The following is a 20,297-nucleotide window of genomic DNA, read 5'->3' on the forward strand; positions in this document are numbered from 1 at the left end:
GGTCTTGCACTGAAGACACAGATTGGACACTTGACCACAAAAACGCGTATAAGGCTGTCATATGGAAGACTTCGGTACGTAGCAGTGTTAAATTCTAAACACCCGCCCCTACAACATATTATTGTTCCTTATAGTTAGATGTTAAACTATCCACAGTTTCTTGTGAAAAGCGTTAATTCGACACAAATGTATCAACAAAGAAAAAACTATTCTTGTTCGCTAAGCTAACTTCGGTTTCAGACAGTTTTACTCAAGGTACATGTTGTCCTAAATTTACGGTACACTTCAATTAAAATGTGTCATGTAGTGGTCGTTAGCTTGTAGTGGCTACTTGTTTCAGTAGGTTATCGATTTAACAATTTGTTACAAAACTACAGACTTCTTACACTTAAAATATCTCCGACTTCATTCAGAAACTTACCATATATCATTATAGATATAACTTGTTTTTTCATAGATTATCAATCAACGTCGAACAATAAAAAAGCGAGAATTTCAGCTTTCGTATACAGAAAATGATCTCAAACAATACTTACATGGACAGTTTGACAAAATAAACATTTATTAAGAGCTGGCAAAAGCTTTCTTTTTTTTTTGGGGGGGGAACACGCAATTCATGAACAACTGATAGATAGATAAGGATATTATCCACATAAAACACAGCAGTTAATCTATCTTGTCATATATATAGATCCAAGCGTATTTTAGCCTGTTTATGGTCTGGTGAAACTGTATGTTACATGATGTTAATGACAGAAACTTTACAAGGGAAGCTAGGAAGCTGATATCATCGGCTTAATATTCTCTTGTGACAAACTTCCTCGCAAGTTGGAAAGACTAGAAGACTGACATACCTGTAGACACATACACATATATATACTCACACAAGTTTAATGAATGTCTCCGCCTGTTGTCAAAAAAGCAAAACAAAAAGATATCGAAGACAAGTCAATCTTACAAAATAAGTTAATCTCTGCAGAAGATTACGATGAAGCATTATAGACGGTGAATACCCATGCAATCCGAAATCTTACATTTTACTTGAATTGAAACTTCAGGTCTACAGTCATTCAAAATCTCTAGTCTGCTGTCACAAGAAGACTTGAAAAAGATCTAAATTACAGGCCGTACTGTCCAGTGGTGCCAAATATTAACACAATATCGTACTTCAAAGTCTTCAAGTTCTTTGATGGCGGGTGTTGAGCAGCTGACACTCCCTGCGACGTTACAGCAAATCGCCACACCCTCGGTAGCACTGATTGGCTTTAATGAATCAGCTGCTGGTGGTTGAACCAATCACGAAGAAGTTGTGAATAAGAACAAACTTCTAAGTATAAAATACCAATATTTTTAGACTGTTTATTTTTCCAAGTCTAGTTAAAAATAAGTGGAAACAGAGCCAAGCAAAATAAGCGTAAACGGTATTTCAAAAACGCATTTACACGTTCGCTGTAACTTACTCTAGTAGCAGCTGCAATACATAAGAAAGGTTCCTACGCGATTATGTTAAACACAAACTTGTGTTACGTACTATTGTCATGTGACCGTGTTAGGCAAATATGGGTAACAACATTCAACTTTGAAACTATAACTTCTTTCTCATTTCACTGATACTAACGATTCTTGATTATGAACCTTTCATACAGACGTCCAGGACCGTACAGTGTTTCTAATAAAGGTTAATCTACAATTATAATGCTTAAATGTAATATAAAAAACAAATGATTTATTACTATAACTATGTACAAGTAATTCACGCATCTCAAGACTCAGATATCTTTGTATCTACTTTTTCTTTTTCTTTTTTTGTAAATGATCCACACAAGTCATTTGACAAGAGTTCCAGGAACCTCCAAACCTTTTTGGACAAGGACTTGGACGTAGACCTTTTACGCTTCACGGTCTAGAGGGGTCGTGGTAAAATTAGGTAGGGATGCATACAGAATACATCACTGACTTATTTCTCATAAGAGAACATATGAAAATATTTAAGATGCACAATTGTCTTTTTTTAGCATTAGTGAGAAGCATGAAACTGGTGCTTTTCTGACAAAATTACACTTAATTGAGGTTCAGAGTTAGTAGTCCTTTCATCAAAAGTGACTGCAAATGCTCATTAAATAAGACTGATCTGATCACTTGGAAGGCATTTATAGAACTCTATCAGCTTCCCTCCTTTTTATTTGCCCTTCAACATATCATTGGATTGCAGATCATTCACTTCCATTTGAAATTCAGGTGGCAGTTCATCAATAACACAATTAAATAGGTTTTGGAAGACCCTTATTTCTGTTGCTCTCGCATCAAGATCAGAAAAACGCTCCTTGAACTTCTCACAACGTGAAAAGTGTGTGAAGCAGCTCCTCATCAGCTGGGACTCAAAAAGATTAGTGTTTGCCGAAATGCTTTCACCTCGCTGTACACAGCAGTTGAGGGCGGTTCTTTCCATTTAAGAAAATTTCAATCTCAGTTCTAAACTCAAAATATCGTGGCATAAACTTCCCCCAGCTAAGCCATTGAACTGTTGTTGTTTTGAATTAAGCACAAAGCTACACAATGGGCTATCTGTGCTCTACCCACCACGGGTATCGAAACCTTGTTTATAGCGTTGTAAGTCCGCAGACATACCGCTGAGCCACTGGGGAGCTGATGGCTGAGTCCAAGAGAGCAAATGAAGTGCACTGTTGAAACTACAAGTTCCATGACACATGACAAATCCAGATATTTTCCACACAGTATCTGCTGATGAATAATACAGTGGCAAACCATGGGCAGAGCAACCCACACTATCAACAGTTTTGCAAATTTGCCCAACTATGACATTTCCTGTACCAAACATATTTTTACCATCATCTGTTGTAACGCACTTAAGCTGTTTCCATTCCAGATTGTACTGTGTTAGTTATTTTTGGACCTCTTTGAAAATGTCCTCACCCGTGGTTGTTCCATGCATTCTGTGCACAGAAGCTAATTCTTTAGTTACTTCAAAATTAATATTGGCTCCGTGAATAAATAACAGCAACTGTAAAGTGTCGGACACACTTGTTGACTCATCAAGAGTGATGGAAAAGCACTCGAACTCTTTGACCTTGTCTTTCACCTGAGACACAATATTGCTTCCAATGTCCTAAACTCTACGAGCAACTGTATTCGCCGAAAGGCTAATAGCCTTAAATAAGTCTGCTTTTTCTGGGTACATATCTTCGACTGCTTCAATCATACATAATTTAATTAGCTCATCATCTGTAACTGGTTTTCCTTGCTTGAGTAACAGATGTGCCTCTCGGAAACTTGCTCTTGTTGCAGTTTTATTCCCGGCTTTCTTTCTCTTAAACACAAACTGCTGTGACGATAAGTTACATTTCAAGGTTTCGAATTTGTCTAAACATAATAACTTTCCCGTGAACTGATAATAGTTTGATGAGTGCTTGGTTAGGTAATGTCTACGAATGTTGTATTATTTTGGCATTGCGATAGTTTCGTTGCATATTAAGCAAAACGCTTTGTTACGTGATTCAATAACGAAGTAGTTCTTTAAAAACAAGACATTCAGGATCAGCTTTCCTCTTCTTTCCTTGTCCTAACATAATAACTAGGAACAGCTATAAACTCGAACATAAAGTAAACAGCAGCATTCACTGACACACATTGAGGTACACGGGATAAGCGTGGGAAGAAACACGCTGCTTCAGGGCACTGGGATCAATAAGTGAGATGACACAATGCTAAACAAATAGAAAAGTGTATTGCACCTAAATTGGCTTTTGCTCAATTATATTTTATTTTCCATTTTTATATAATTAAAAACGAAAATGATATAATTATATCATTTTATTATTTTAATGAACTGTTAAAGGGCCGTATCGCAACTAGATTGGCTTTTGCTCAAATACGTTTTATTTATTATTTTTATAATATTAAAAAATCATATTAATACATTAATAAACTGTTGGCGGATTTCTTTAATTTCTTTCTTTCGAAAACATTCGTTGGTAAAAGAGTACCCCAAGAGTTGGCGGTGGGTGGTGATGACTAGCTGCCTTCCCTCTAGTCTTACACTGCTAAATTAGGGACGGCTAGCACAGATAGCCCTCGAGTAGCTTTGTGCGAAATTCCAAAACAAACAAACAATTCTTTCGAAAACAAGAGGGAATCCTCAATAGCTGTGGAGCTTGAAATTCTTTTAGGCAAGGCTAAAGTAAATTAATATACTATTGTTTGATTGATTGTTTTGTTTTTAAGCGCAAAACAACACAAAGGGGTATCTTTACTTTGTTCACCTCGGTTATCGAAACCCAGTTTTTAACGTTATGAGTCCGTGAGCATGTCATTGTGCCACTGGGGGACTATTTTAATCAATGAGGCCTTTTTTCTCTTTTTATTTTTTTAGCAATATTTTTAGCGCCAGCAATACCAAACGTGGAGCGTGTACATGGTAATCCAATTATCTTAACAGCCGAAGTGCCCTGAACCCATTTTGTAGAAATGACGCATAATATTGATTGTATGTGACACAGATTATTTCCCCGGTGGGAGAGCGGTAAGCCTTCGGATTCATATAACGCTAAAATTAGGGGTTAAAATCCTCTCGGTGTACACAGCAGATAGCCCGATGTGGCTTTGCTGTAAGAAAAAAGAACAAAACACACACATACACACACAATACACACTGATCTAGCTCATCAGATGTTTTTGCTTAAAATAAGGCCTGACTTATTGAGATTTTGCAACGGATTTATAGGTCTTTTAGACGTCTGTATTTTTAGCAGAAATGCAAATTGATATTTTCTTTAGTAATTTACATTTGGAGTTTCATATACGTTATATGAAAGCATTTCATAAACTTGATACTGTCTTATCTGGCCCGGCATAGCCAGGTGGTTAAGGCGTTCGACTCGTAATCTGAGGATCGTAGGTTCGAATCCCCGTCACACCAAACATGCTCGCCCTTTCAGCCGTGAGGGCTTTATAGTTTTACGGTCAATTCCACTATTCGTTGGTAAAAGAGTAGCTCAATAGTTGACGGTGGGTGGTGATGACTAGCTGCCTTCCCTCTAGTCTTACACTGCTAAATTAGGAACGGCTCACGCAGATAACCCTCGTGTAGCTTTGCACGAAATTAAAAACAACAAACAAACCTCTCTCTGTCTTGCCTCTTTTATTTATATTGCATTGCGTTCACAAATATGTAATATACCCTTAGTTGTTTATAACAATTTAAATTTTTCTACTTTCAGTACAATTTGATTAATTTTTGCCTTTAATGCTCTGTGTTTTACTTTTTAAAATAAAATTCAACTAAATTCTCTGAACACAAAATATTTTTCAAATGTACTTAATAAATATGTCAGTGTTTACATACGTTCTTCATGATGATTAGTTATAACTATAAATTAGGCCTACAACAAACAGATAAAGCGAACATTACAGAGGAAGGGAGGGATTAGAAAAGGTTGTTGAAGCGTGCTACCAGTAACAGTAGTGATTGAGAGGAATTAGAAATGTAGGTTAAATATATTAAAATACTGGCAAGTTATATGTATACATATATAAAACACACATCGAATAATAACGAATTATTGAACCAATTTGTATGATGAGGAGAAACACGTCGTTAATTTAATGTTTTGCTAGTTAAAGCATATAAGCTTTAAACCTAAATCAAATGCAGTAAAACAATAAGATTATCACTAACGTCTGGTAGAACGTAAATACCTTGACAATTCATAGTACACAAGTGTCAGGTCTGCTAATATTTTATTTGAGATTGTAAACAAAAACCATATCTTTGAAATTACTTACTCAAAACTATTACTGTCAGTCACTCAGTACTGTCACAGTAATTATGTAGCATTAACCAGTCCACTAACTAATTTAACACTGCCACAGCAAACATGTAATATAAAAAAAAATCAGAAACTAATTCAACACTGTTACAGTAAACCTATTAGATTAAGTCTATCAATAACTTATTCAATCTTGCCACAGTAAACGTGATATTAAATATTTATGTAACTAATTTAACATATAACAATAAATATTTCGATTTCTAATTCAACAAAGTCACAGGAAACCTGTAACATTAAATATTTAAAAGACATTCAACTCGTAATCCGAGGGTCGCGGGCTCGAATCCCCATCACACCACACATGCTCGTCCTTTCAGCCGTGGGGGCGTTATAATATGACGGTCACTCCCACTATTCGTTTATATAAAAAAAAAAAAGTAGCCCAGGAGTTGACGGTGGATGGTGATGACAAGTTGTCTTCCCTCTGGTCTTACAGTGCTAAATTAGGAATGACTAGCGCAGACAGCCCTCGTATAGCTTTGCGCGAAATTAAAAAACAACAACTCCCTCTTTGTCTTATGTAATAATGTTTCTTTTTATCTTTTGTATTATTCTATTTTATTCAAGTACTAAATAACTGTTAGCATCTGTTAATAAAGTATTGTGAGAGAATCTTTCATTTGAACTCTCTAGGTAATCAATCATCTGTCAAAACACATCTCACGTTCACAATACAATTATATAATGTTACATTGCGCCACCTGTATTTGCATGGAATGTTGCTATTTCAACCTTGGCCCGGCATGGCCAGGTGGGTTAAGGCGCTCGATTCGTAATCTGAGGGTCGCGGGTTCGAATCCCCGTCGCACCAAACATGCTCGCCCTTTCATATGTGGGGGCGTTATAATGTGACGGTCAATCTTACTATTCGTTGGTAAAAGAGTAGCCCAAGAGTTGGCGGTGGGTGTTGATGACTAGCTGCCTTCCCCCTAGTCTTACACTTCTAAATTAGTGACGGCTAGCGCAGATAGCCCTAATGTAGCTTTGCGCGAATTTCAAAAAACAAACAAACAATTTCAACCTTACAACAGCAACAGCATTTAAGATCTAAGACTACTACGTACCTTTCATAAACTTATTTTATCTATTTATAATGCAACTGAAACCTTATGTTTCCTCCTACATAAGGTACTTTATCGTGCTCATCTTCTGCTAATTATCGTTAACTTCTAATTAAAATAATCTGGTTATAAATATAATAACTCAAATCAGCCCAGCAATAAACCTAGCCACATATATATGTATTGTCCTCACTTAAAATTAATAAAATGTATTATTTCATACGTTGGGCACCCTCACAGTTACATTTTCGGGCGTAATCCCAATAACATCACATAAGGTTCGACTAGCTTAACAGATTAAGTAAGTCCTAAAGCCATATACCAAGCTTAAAACGTAAAATAATTGTTACAATAAAAATGTCAAAAAGTAAAATTAAGCATATATCATATTTTTTAATCAATACTGTTAATTAATCTAAGACTGATAACAGAATATACATTTTAAAAGCAGAACTACCCGTAATAATTCATGGTAGCAATTTCAATTTTATCACTTTAATTAAGGCCGCTAATAAAATCCCGATTGATTGAAGATGTCAGTTGGTATGTGACGTTTTTCAAATGCGATACTACCAACGAAAATAAGCATATGTTTACCTTATATGGTCTGTAATATAGCGAAAATCTCCACTTACGTTTATTTAATATTTCAAAATAAATACAACAAAGATAACACGTGCAAGCACATTTCAATTTGATATTACAATCAATAGCAAAGTTTGATATTCAGCGTATGTTTGCAACAAGAAACACAATATTATTTGATATATTGTTTAGGCAGAGTATTCATGATGAATCTTTGTGGAATGGACGGCAACTGCCTGTCGTAGAGATACAAGTGCAGAGGACGACATTTCGAAAGTCTTCCAACCTCCGTCTTCAGATCAGTGTGTGTAAGAACGAAAGCCATGGCAGGGGTGTGTTCAGGAACGTTGTAGTTCCTCTTCGTCCACTTGGTCATGCCGGGCCTATTCGTTGGTAAAAGAGTTGACCAAAAGTCGGCAGTGGGTGGTGGTGACTAACTGCCTTCCCTCTTGTCTTACACTGCAAAAATAAGGAGAGCTCGCGCATATCGCCCTCGTGTATCTTTGCGCGAAATTCAAACCAAACCACGAAAATTACTTCCGTATACAACGGCTGCGCTTAGATGGCTGCCTTTGGAGATGGCTGCGCTTGGACAGGGTAAAGGAAGGACATACCTCTGAAAGGCTCTAGATTTCTACGTGTTATATTTTGCTTCATATTTTGTTAGTGTTTTTTACTTTTCACTTCGAATTTTAGTTTTACGCCAGTAGACAGAAGACCTTATTACGATTTGAATTGGCCCAAGACAGGAAATACCCCTTCGCTAAACAACGAGGCGACATGCCGGTCGGGGAGTCGGAGATCAGGGAAAGCGATGTAGCGTCTGAGACTGAGGGAGCAAGCCCGTCTGTTTCATTGACAAAAAGTAAGTCTAGTGACTGTGGCCAAACAGATAATGATAATTTAAAATTAAAATCTTTAATGTTCATAGCCGAAAAAGAACTAAAAGCTAAGTTAACGCCGGTTAAAGAAAATACTGTAAGGACTCGAAAAAAACGAAAACTAGTAAAAGATATTATGATTTCAGCATGTGAAGACAATGTACCTAGGACTACGGTTATAGACTTTAATATGCCAAAAACTAGCAGTACTAGCAACCCAAACCCCACCCTGGATATTCAAAAAACAAACATGTTCAGACAAAGACGAAGTTCTTTCTGACGACGAAGGCTTCACGCTTGTGCAGACTCGAAGTCAGAAAAAACAAATTAAACAAAGAACAACCACCACAGACACACATACACAAATCGCACCAAAATCACCTAAGCACGCAGTTATAATCCAAGGAGTTCCTGGTAGTTACAACCAACCACAATTGGCCAAAGAAATATACAGGTGCAAACCTAATACAAAGATTACTAATATTAAGCGTCTGCCCAGAGGCGGTGTTCTGGTTCAAGGACAGGAACCCGCTGACTTAAACAGTCTACTAAAAGCTTGGCCTGCAGACGCATTTAAAACAGGAAGCATTACAATACACCTACCAGGAACTAAACCAACACCGAAATCTTTTGTGATACGAGGTGTACATAATTCAATAGACATAGAAGACGTTAAGGAAGAGTTAAGTACACAAAACATAAAACACATTTCAGTTGAGCGTATAATTTCAAATATTACTAAAGACCCACAAACCTAATCAAAGTAGTCACAGACAACAGCCAGGATATTACACAATTCATTAATAATGGTATCACTATGTGGTATCATAAGTACACAGTAGAACAAACAAAAACACCAGCAGTGGTTGTCACACAGTGCTACCAATGCCAAAGGTTTGGACATGTAGCAGCAGCATGCCAAGCAAATGCGCGTTGTGTGGGCTGTGGGAGAATCACCACATTACACAGTGTACAAAACAGAACCCCAAACCCAAATGCTGCAATTGTGGGGAAGAACACACGGCAAATTATAAAGGTTGCCAGAAATATAAATCCATAAAGACACACTTATACGAAATTAAAATCCCAACATGAACAAGCCGCCACCACCACGAACAATTAAGGAACCCACACCTACCACTCCAGCACCACAAAGTACAACTACACAGACAAACACATACGCTGCAGTGGTTAAAATTCATCATCCGACATGAAAACCATTACCAAGTGAAGAGGAAATACCAAAACCACCTCAAAATACACAACCAACAACAATTGAAACAACATTGACATCTGCCATAACTTCCACCTTCTCGGAAATAATGGCAGAATATACAAATCCCACAAACACCAACAGTCTCACAGACATAATTGTTAAAATCATATTGAAAAACATACACAAGTTCTTGCCGCAAATTTTAACCTCCATCATAAACTCTACTAGACATGGATAACTTCACAGTTCTACACATCAATATCCAGGGTGCTCTTGCTTCCAAGAAACATGAGATTGAAGATACAACAAGCTCCATAAAACCTGATGTAATCATAATTAGTGAAACTCTTCTATATAACTACCATAGATTTAAATTAAACGGCTACTCTACTATTAGACATGACAGGAAGGATAATAGAGATCCAAACAGAGGTCTTTTATTATTGTATAAGACTGAACTTATAGTTCAGGAACTTACTATCCCTTCCAGTAATGAATCTATAGTTATTAATGTAAAAACGCAAAATCAGACAGACGTTACTGTGGCGGGCATCTACTGCTCGCCTAGTACCGTGTTAGATGTAAATCTATTGAATATATTGTATAATAGCAACTGTAATCTTATTATTATCGGCGACCTAAACAGTAAACATATAGCATTCAACTGTCGTTGCTCAAACGCAAATGGCAAATTACTTTATCAATTTCTGGACGAATCAAACATGACTTTATTAAACGATGCAACACCGACACATATCTCGTACGCACATGGCACCAGTGAAATACTGGACCTATGCCTGTGTTCGTCAAATATGAGTCGCAAATTCGTAAATTTTCATGTTGGTCACGATATAGATAGTGACCACCTTCCAGTTTGGTGTATCTTCAATCTCACCCCCCCACTTAAATAAAATCATAGTGAGAGACCAACTGAACTACAAAAAAAGCTAATTGGCCAGTTTTCCAAACTATATTAAATGAAACCTTACCTTCAGAAGTACTACATATTGCCGCGGACGCATCAGATATAGATGCATACTGTCATATCATCTCTGAGTGTCTAAAACATGCAGCCAACAGTTCGATACCGAAACAAAAACACTTCACAACAACTCATTCATGGCAACCACATAAAGATATAATACACTTAATTAAAACAGACGTATACTCCGCAGACAGTACATTCAAAATCGAAACCCCACACTTAAAACTCAGATAAACACAATAAGAAATAAAATACGAAACTTAATCAGACAACAGAAACAAGAAAACTGGGACACCTTCTGTTCCGATCTAAATCATAAAACTGATCCTAAACAATTCTGGACACATTTGAAAAGATTTACAAACACAGGAACAACAAACACAGTATATCCACCACTGGAACTGGATGGAGAAACAGCATACACTAACACAGAAAAAAGCCGAGATATTTAAAAACACCTAGAAAACACGTTCAAAACACATCATGAACCAGACATGAACAGATACTTTTATAATACAGTCACAAACTTTATTGACCAAAACAGAAGCATTTTACACCTAAATTTCCAGTCAACAATATTACACACCAAGAAAAACAAAAGACTGGAGCACTCATCAACTGGTAAAACATATCACTGTTACAGAGTAGTAACTGCTATTAAAACACAAAAACAAAGCTCCTGGAGAAGATGGTATTCAAGCTATCCTCCTAAAACAAGGCACTCAGAGATTATATGAACACCTAACAGCGCTATTTAATCTCTCACTATCAGCTGGATATATCCCCGTTTCTTGGAAGGAAGCAATAGTATTAATGTTCCAGAAAGAAGGAAAGTCAGCGAATAAACCAAACAACTACCGCCCGATTAGCTTAACCAGTTGTATTGGCAAAGTATTAGAGAGGATAATTAGTAATCGTCTGTCAGTTTACTTAGAAGAAAATTCAAAATTACCAGAAATTCAAAACGGATTTCGAAAAAACCGCCAAACTACAGACCACCTGATTCGACTTACAGAATCAATTACCGACAGCTTCAACAAAAGAATGCACTGTAGCTTGCTTTCTCGACATTGAGAAAGCATTTGACACAGTGTGGCATAACAACTTAAGACATAGATTGCTTGAAATGGCATTACCCCAGGAAACTATTCGCTGGCTGTCCAACTTCCTGGATAACAGAATGTGTAAAGTAAATGTAAATGGGGCCCACTCAGGGTCCTTTTCACCCAAGCAGGAGTCCCGCAGGAAGGGGTTGTTAGCCCTATATTATTTATCATGTACGTGAGTAATATGCCTCTGTCGGACCTAAATTTAGGTTATGCATCACAGTTCGCTGACGATGTAGCAGTCTGGAAAAGTGCCCCACTCCGTCAATAGCAGCAACGAACCTACAACCAGTCCTAAATAACATCGAAGAATACTGCCAGAAATACAGAATCAAAATTAATATTCCAAAACCCAAGTCATAGTATTCAGCAGACTGAATAAGCTGAAAAAGATCCACCAAAACTCTATATGAATGGATCACTTTTACTGACTGCTACTTCTGCTAAATTTCTAGGTCTAACCTATGACTCAAAATTAACGTGGCTACCACATATTAAAATGTACTGACACGAATCTGGAAAAGAGCAAACTATGCAAGAAGTCTTTCAGGTAAAATCAAGGAACATCACCAGACAACATACTTAAAATCTACAAAACGTACATTAGACCAACAATAGAATATGCATCACCTGCCTGGATTAACATAGCACCCACACATGTACAGAAACTTCAACGTATACAAAATTCTGTACTAACTTCAGCATACAAAGTACCACGTAGCACCTCAACCACATTCATGCACAAGTATGCAAACATAGATACAATAGCTGAAAGACTCTTGCATAATTCTCTAAAATATTTCAATAAGAATTGGCACAAAATGACTTAATGTGTGATCTCGACAGATATCACGTACATGATGTAAATGGTACTAAATACCTCTCCCCTTTTAACATATATTTAAGAAATGTAACACAAGCTGGCCACTATGCACTAGACACTTAGTCCTTGTTTCTTTTTTATTTTTATAATTATTATTTTCTTTTTTAATCATTATTATTATTTTTATTTTCTTCTCTTTTTTGAATTATTATTCAAGTATTGAATAATAATAATTATTAATACTTTCTTTTCTGTGTGAGTGTTTGTGTTACTACAAGTAGTAGTAGCATTCTCTCAATCGAGAAAAAGGAGAAAAAATACAAAAAATATATATATATATATATATATATGAAAATACAAAAAAAAAAATTAAATGGAAAAAAAAAAAAAAAAAACTCCTTGTCCATGCATGGACTGAGCCCTGAAATGGACCTGAGTATGATGTTATACTTTTACTGTTAGTTGAAAACGTAACTGTTTAAAGATGAACAAGAATATTTGGTAAAATCTGTAATTTACAAATACAAAAGGTTTTTTTGGCAATTATATTAAAATAACGTACAAATTATGTCAAATAAAAACCATATAAAATTAATTTACGAATGTTACAAGTTTCACTTTAGCGTACCCTATATACATTTAAACTTCTTAACCTTCATGACGCAAAACTAGGAAACAATTATTAATCAAGATAGCAGAAATACTGGATCACAAAAAGAGTTTTAGAAAAATTAGTGACTTAAACATTAAAATGTGTAAATGGCAAAGAATATCTTTCCAGTACTGGAGTTCTCGGAAATTCGAGTGTTTTATGCAAATTAAAGCTTGTATAAAAATTTAAACTGTTTAAACGATGGGACCTTCTACAATTAAATATACTAGACGGTGATTTACAGACTTGCAAATAATCTGTTAAATGTTATAATTTTGTGTTGTATCATACTAAAAATGTTATTAGACCATTCGTTTTCTGTACCGGTATAATAAGAACATTTACCATGTTAACCATAAATCTGGTGCTAAAATAAAGTGATCCCGAACGTTTCCATTAATTCTGGTAACCAGATAAAAACAAAGTGAGCAGTTACTATCAATGAATCCTTGCTCGAGAAGGTTAAGGTTCACGGATGATGCCCTGGACGTTAAGCATAATGTTTCTTCTCCATGGGTTGTACTGCTGCATTACCCAGACAGAAAATGATGAAAAGTCAAACGTTCTGGCATTAACTGCATGATATGAAGGTAGGTAATCATATATTCGGAAAACGAACAAACACAAACACCGACTTCAGAGATGCAAACAGCAGATAGAAAGTTAGAAAACTGTGCACCAAACACGAAATACTTTTTCCACTCTTCAAAGAAAGGAAAGTTTTCTGACTTCTAGAATGGCCAACATAAATTTCTCTTTTTTTACCTCTAGGCAAACGAACTTCACAAAGACATTGATGAAACGGTAAAATATTATCGAGTGAAATTATTTGCTGAACGACAGAGTTCAAATAGTCAAGCTACAGAGTCATTTTGCATGTAGATTTCTGAAAGGCACTATTAAGTTTCATACGAACCTACACACTGAACAAACTTATCAATATCTGTATTTGCTCACGTTTAATCTCCAGCATAAAACGATTCATTCTAACCAGACAGAAAGAGATTGCTCAGCTGGAAAAGCAGACAAACTCACATTACTCGTTCGAATACATGGCAAAACACTCGATTTACTTACAACTATATTGAAACAGAATATATATATATATATTTATATAATACTTCATTTACTTCCTAACATTAAACAAGGGAATTGTCGGTAAAATCTATATTAGATCTTGTCTTTGGTTTGTTTTGAATTTCGCGAAAGCTAGCCATCCCTAATCTACCAGTGTAAGATTAGAGGGAAGGCAGGCAATCATTATCACCCACCGCCAACTCTTGGGCTACTCTTTTACCAGTGGGATTGACCGTAACATTATTACGTCCCGACGGCTGAAAAGGCAAGAATGTTTGGTGTGACGGGGATTCGAACCCTTCGTATTACGAGTCGAGCGCCTTACCCACCTGGCCATGCTTGGCCGATCTTGTCTTTGCAAAAACAGTTTATTAAACTGAAATGAAATACACAGTAGTATCTATAAACACATTTACAGTATTGATTAAACTAATATTGAATATGTAAATTATCACAGCTATATTGACAAACTCGGCAGAATTACACATTAATGTATGTCTTGACGACATGTGGCAGAGTAAGCACAGTAACATCACAGTTTCGCACTCTTAACCATCGACTTATCACAACACCCACAGTAATATTCGGAGTAGTCAGCTATGGATATTACCTACCAATCGACTATTCTGTTTCCACTGAACCATGCCATCCACGTTGCTAACACAACAGTCCTACACATTGTACTAAATTCTAAAGGGTCGATTGTAGAACCATACTTCAAACTCTTCAAAGCCTGGGATTCGTATATATCGCAGGTTAAGAAAGAAAAGTGAGAAGTTCTGGCGTCTAACTCTGTTGCTATTTCTCTCAAACGTGGAGTGGCAGTAGAAAACAATGCCAGACATGATAGTTCTGCATTTAATCTCTTAAAATCGGTACAATCTGCCATCTTAACTTGTTTTGATACGGACTCAAAATACTCAGAAATATTCTTAGGGAGAGAAGACGTCATCTAACAACAATAAAACAAGTTCCAGGTGGCTATAGTGGCAGACACATTGACCCATGTGTTGCCGCCATGACAGTGCAGAAACTAAATCAATAATTTGGAATATCACATTCATTTCAGGCTTGTCCATATACTGACAACTAAAATTAACTTTACAACCTATTATCTTTAAACTCGTGGTGTCAGACAGAAATGTGTTGACGATACTTTGTTCTTAAAACACACAAGGTAAAATACAAAGAAGAAACCTTCAACTACAGCTTAAAATACAATGCAACAGTACATACGAAACCGAAATAAAGAAAAAGAAACACTTGAAAACGTGGCTTAAAACACTGTACATAATTTAAATAATTTTAAACAATGAATAAATCCAATATTAACATAAAAACGGGTAATGGAATACTATATAATACAAGAAACATAAAAGAGAGAAAAACTCTTTAACGCGTGTGTTTATGTGTTTTCTTATAGCAAAGCCACATCAAGCTATCTGCTGTGTCCACTGAGAGGAACTGAACCCCTGATTTTAGCGTTGTAAATCCGTAGACTTAGCGCTGTACTAGCGGGGGACCCCTTTAATACAGAACAAACGATTTGCAGGCAAAGACGAAATTATCCTTTAACAACGATTCAAGTATGATACCAAAGAAATGAACCTTGAGAAAAAAAAATCTTTTATGTTCATAAAATTAAAACCAATATAAATGAGATATTTTTTACAGAAAACAGCTCTTTAGAGTGAAATATTTAATGGAAACACAATGCATAAAAATCGAACTCTTTAGTGTATGTTAAAAAGAGTAAGGGAAACCATCATTATTAACACATCGATATCTCTTTATAAACTAACTCAATATAGTCCAAAAATAAAGGTAAAAATCTCTCATTAACAAAAAGGCAAAACATTATCAAAATAACCACACACACACACACACACATCAGAAAAAAATAACTTTACAAGACATATATATATATACACACATTTATTTATTTACATGACATACACTGGAAAGAGCACTTCAACTTCGTGACATCAGTTCTTGAGATGACACTGTTGAATCTTAATCTCGTTGTATACTTCACTAATCGAATGATGAATAGGCTAGCCATTAGCTGGGCTGTTTTGGCTGAAACCTTAAGACAAACTGGTGTCTCTTTATCGTGTTCTTCACCTGTTCATGTGATCTATCAAGCAATGAAAAATACTTGGGGAATTCCCACCAAGGAATGAATAAAAAAACAAACTGCTGGTTATCACAAAAACAAGATATTCAGAAATTGATCCTTCATACTAAAGTTCAACTGGGTGTGTGTGTTCCAAAGGTCGAACGACATATTTACATGCTTAACGTTTACACACGTCCATCCTTACTCGTAGAACTTGTCTAGTATATTAGAGGATTTTCCGATATCCTAACTTTTTCAAATTTCCACCTGACAGATGACATACATACCTCATATCCTCCAATGCTGCTATTTCCCTGAACTTCTGTCTGAATGTCCCTCCTAGTATAGATACAACCCACATTTTCATGTTTTAATAGTGCATCTTGTAATGAAACTACTAAGAAAATCATAAATTCTTAGCGATGAGATGAAATTCATGACGCTGATGATGATTGTTGTGCTTTTCAGAGGAAACACTTCCTAGATAAATAGGTGCAAAACTCGAGCGAGTACCATGTGGTATGCTCTGTAGAGTTCTCACCCCTCAACTACATTAAGAGAGTAATTTCTTCAAGCCAGTTGAAGATTTTTCGCATTAGAAAATTCACTCGATGACTAGGAAAGCAATGACTTGCGACGCCCTTTTGATCAGTAGTCATCCAAACCAACTGATCACCCTAACCGTGATCAGAGAGTACTCACTGTCTGAAATAAATGAGATATAACTTTTACTTAGGCAAATCGTCTTCTCATAGCATACCCAGTTCCTCTCGACTGATTGTCTGTGGTCTTTCTCTGTCTATGGCCTAAGGTTCCTGTGGAGACCTTTGCAAATTGTCTTGGACTTGACATGCACCAAATTCTACGTCGCCTCAGTTGTTTTCACTTCCACAAACTTTCTCTGTTAGTCGTGGGAAGTACTTTTGCGTGTAAGATAAGCCATTATTTCAGTAAAGATTAATTTCTTTTAACTCAATAACACATATTTTCCCTTCCAATATTAACAAAGAGATCATGTTGCTGTAGCAAAATCATGTTGTTAACTTCTTCAGTCATCCTTTTCCTTTTCAACTTTCTGAATTTTCTGCAATCATGTTAGACAATGAAAATAAAGTGTGAAAGTCTGAACCAAAGTTAAGGAATAAGCAGAAGAAAACTTGTTGCAGTAACATGTTGGCATATTAAAACAGAAGACTGTTTGTTTGTTTTGAATTTTCATGCAAAGTTATACGAGGGCTATCTGAACTTGCACTGTAAGACCATAGGGAAGGCAGCTAGTCATCACCACCCACCACCAACTCTTGAGCTACTCTTTTATCAACGAATAGTGGGATTGATGGTAACATTATAACACCCTCATGGCTTAAAGGGTGATCATGTTTGGTGTGACTGGAATTCGAACCCGCGACCCTCAGATTACGAGTCGAGTGCCCTAAACGCAGGGCCTTGGGAAAGAGATAGTAAGTACTTCTATGTCGTCAGAAACTGCACAATAAACTCTGAAGATAGAGTATTAAAGTTTCCACATTCATATCGACTTGTGGCACTTTCTTATTTTTATTTAATTATTTTTACGTAACTGTGTTTTACCTCGGATTTAAACCCAAGAAATGCCACTACTATTTGGACTAAAAAGCCTAATGAGGAAAGCCCGAAAACAAGCCTTGATTGTGAAGGGGGGATGTAGCAGTATGAGTAACTAAAAATGCCTTATTAGTAAACGTTAATGGACTGACCATTCAGTTCAATTGATACAGCATATGACTAGCACGTAGTTGATTCTAATAAGAGGTAAGAAACATTTAACGTGAAAAATAAATGAAAATATGCTTTTTTTTTTGTAGTAGAGCGCAAAGCTACACAAAGAGGGCTGTGTTCTGCCCACTATGGGCATCGAAACCAAGTTTCTAGCATTGTAAGTCTGAAGACATATCGCTGTGCCAATGGGGTGCATAAAAATATGAAAATAGCACATCAGTACATATTTTTCCACTAGATTACTTCCAAAAATTCCCCTAGAAAGGGTTTCGTCGATTCAGTTCTATTAGGTTGTCCAGAAATAAATGTCAGAATTTTTGCAAGAACATTTAGAAGCTTAATATTGAGTAACTTATCATTGATTTGTTCGTTTAATCCAACGTTTGTCTGCTGTTTCAACTCTACTCAGAGTAAGTTTGGCAACCACCAAGACAGCATGAACAAGAAGGACTTTCGTCTGATTTCTCTCTACAACTTCAGACTTGGAAGAAAAGCTACCGAAACTACACGAAACATCAACCAGGCATTTGGTCATGGATCTATCATTGAGTGTATAGTTCAGTTGGTTCCAAAGGTTTCGATATGGAGACGAAAGTTTGAAGACCATGAAGGTCATTGAAGGAAGCCGTCCTTAGATTAAAACACATTAAGAGAAGCAGTTGAGACAGATATTCGCACAACAGTGCATGAGATTGCAGAAAAGCTAGACAGAAGCATTGTCAACCACCTGAGTGCGATTGGAAAAACGAAAAAGTTGGATGAGTGGAGTTCGCATGAACTGACTGAAGATCAGCAAAATCGGCGTTATGAGGCCTGTCAAGGATGACGCTCCAAAAACTGAACAAATTGGGAATCGAGGTTCTGCCTCATCCACATTATTCCCAAGACCTTTCCCCTACAGATTTTTTATTTTTTCAAGCACTTTGACAACTTGTTGAACAATAAACGCTTTCAAAACCAGACAGCTGCAGAAGAAGCTTTCAGGAAGCTCATTCACCATAGAAACTCTTATTTCTACAGCAGGGTCACAAACAGTATCGCTATACGTTGACAAAAGTGTATTGAAGCAAATGGTACTTATTTTGATTAAAGCCTGTTTTACAACACTAGCTTATACTTTTCCAAGCTTCTAGACGATCTAATACTCTGTATTTCTTGTTAAAAATGTTTTGTAGCGGCGTTATAAACCCACTCAACAGGAATGATGTTGAAACTAGTGTAAAATCTCCTGAATCCACTACACGTAACTGAGTAAACATACAACATACTGGTGCCTTTGGATAGAAGATTAAAACATACGATAACCACGTGATATGACTGCATACACCCAGCTCTTCTCTACAGATAATTAGTATATTCAGTCGACTTTAACAAAGTTTCTTTGTAATAATTCCCAAGCACAGATTAATGCTAATCTTTTACTTATTTTTCACAGGCACTGGTAAGGTATGAAGGCACTGCAGTCTGCCGATCACGGGAGTCTTCCCGACTTTTCTATTCAGACTGTAGCTAGTTTGAAGTTATAATGGTGTGGATAAGGTGGTGTCTTACGCATGATACCATTCCTGATTTGGTTCTTGGCCTTCCTTGACAGGCTTTTATATAACTGAAAAAAGTGCCGAAATTTAGGTGCTATGTTAGCGATTAAATTCAACTAAAATAGAAAAGGGTACTTAAAATAGGAAGTATTACAGAATAAAAAAATTAAACTTGTGTTACTAACGAAATCCAAAGAAATCAAGTGTGACCGACCGAACGACACTTTGGTACATATACATTGATGAATGTGCTTCTTTCTCCGTGGTATAATACTAACTTGCTACTTGTGGATGTTGCTATAAGGTTTCTTTTCATTAAAAAAAAATTAATATTTTAGTAGCTTAAACGTCCAAGTATTTCGTGAACTTCGTTGTTGTCAAATGTCTGAAGAAATGTCACCGAAAACGAAAACTAGTCACGCTGGTATATAGTATGTTCTAAATGGTTAGGTGTCGCGTGGAATCTTAATTCTAAAGTATTAAATAAAATTTCTGATATACTTGCTATGTGCCTCTAACTGTGACTGTAGAAATATTCAGAGACAGAAAACCTATACCGAATTTTCGTCAGGGTTAACTTCGAGATCACCTATAAATGGAAATATGCAATTGTGACATGAGTCTAACTATGTAATCTTTATGATTTG

The 20,297-nt window shown here is 36.3% G+C and overlaps 1 protein-coding gene across 5 annotated transcripts in view; it reads right to left on the minus strand.

Moving 5' to 3' along the window:
* Positions 1 to 20,297, minus strand: part of LOC143241101 (uncharacterized) — a 99,652-nt gene that overhangs the window by 64,310 nt on the left and 15,045 nt on the right. The window lies entirely within an intron of this gene.

Source organism: Tachypleus tridentatus, chromosome 13 (assembly GCF_004210375.1).
Source record: "Tachypleus tridentatus isolate NWPU-2018 chromosome 13, ASM421037v1, whole genome shotgun sequence".
Classification (NCBI taxonomy): domain Eukaryota; kingdom Metazoa; phylum Arthropoda; class Merostomata; order Xiphosura; family Limulidae; genus Tachypleus; species Tachypleus tridentatus.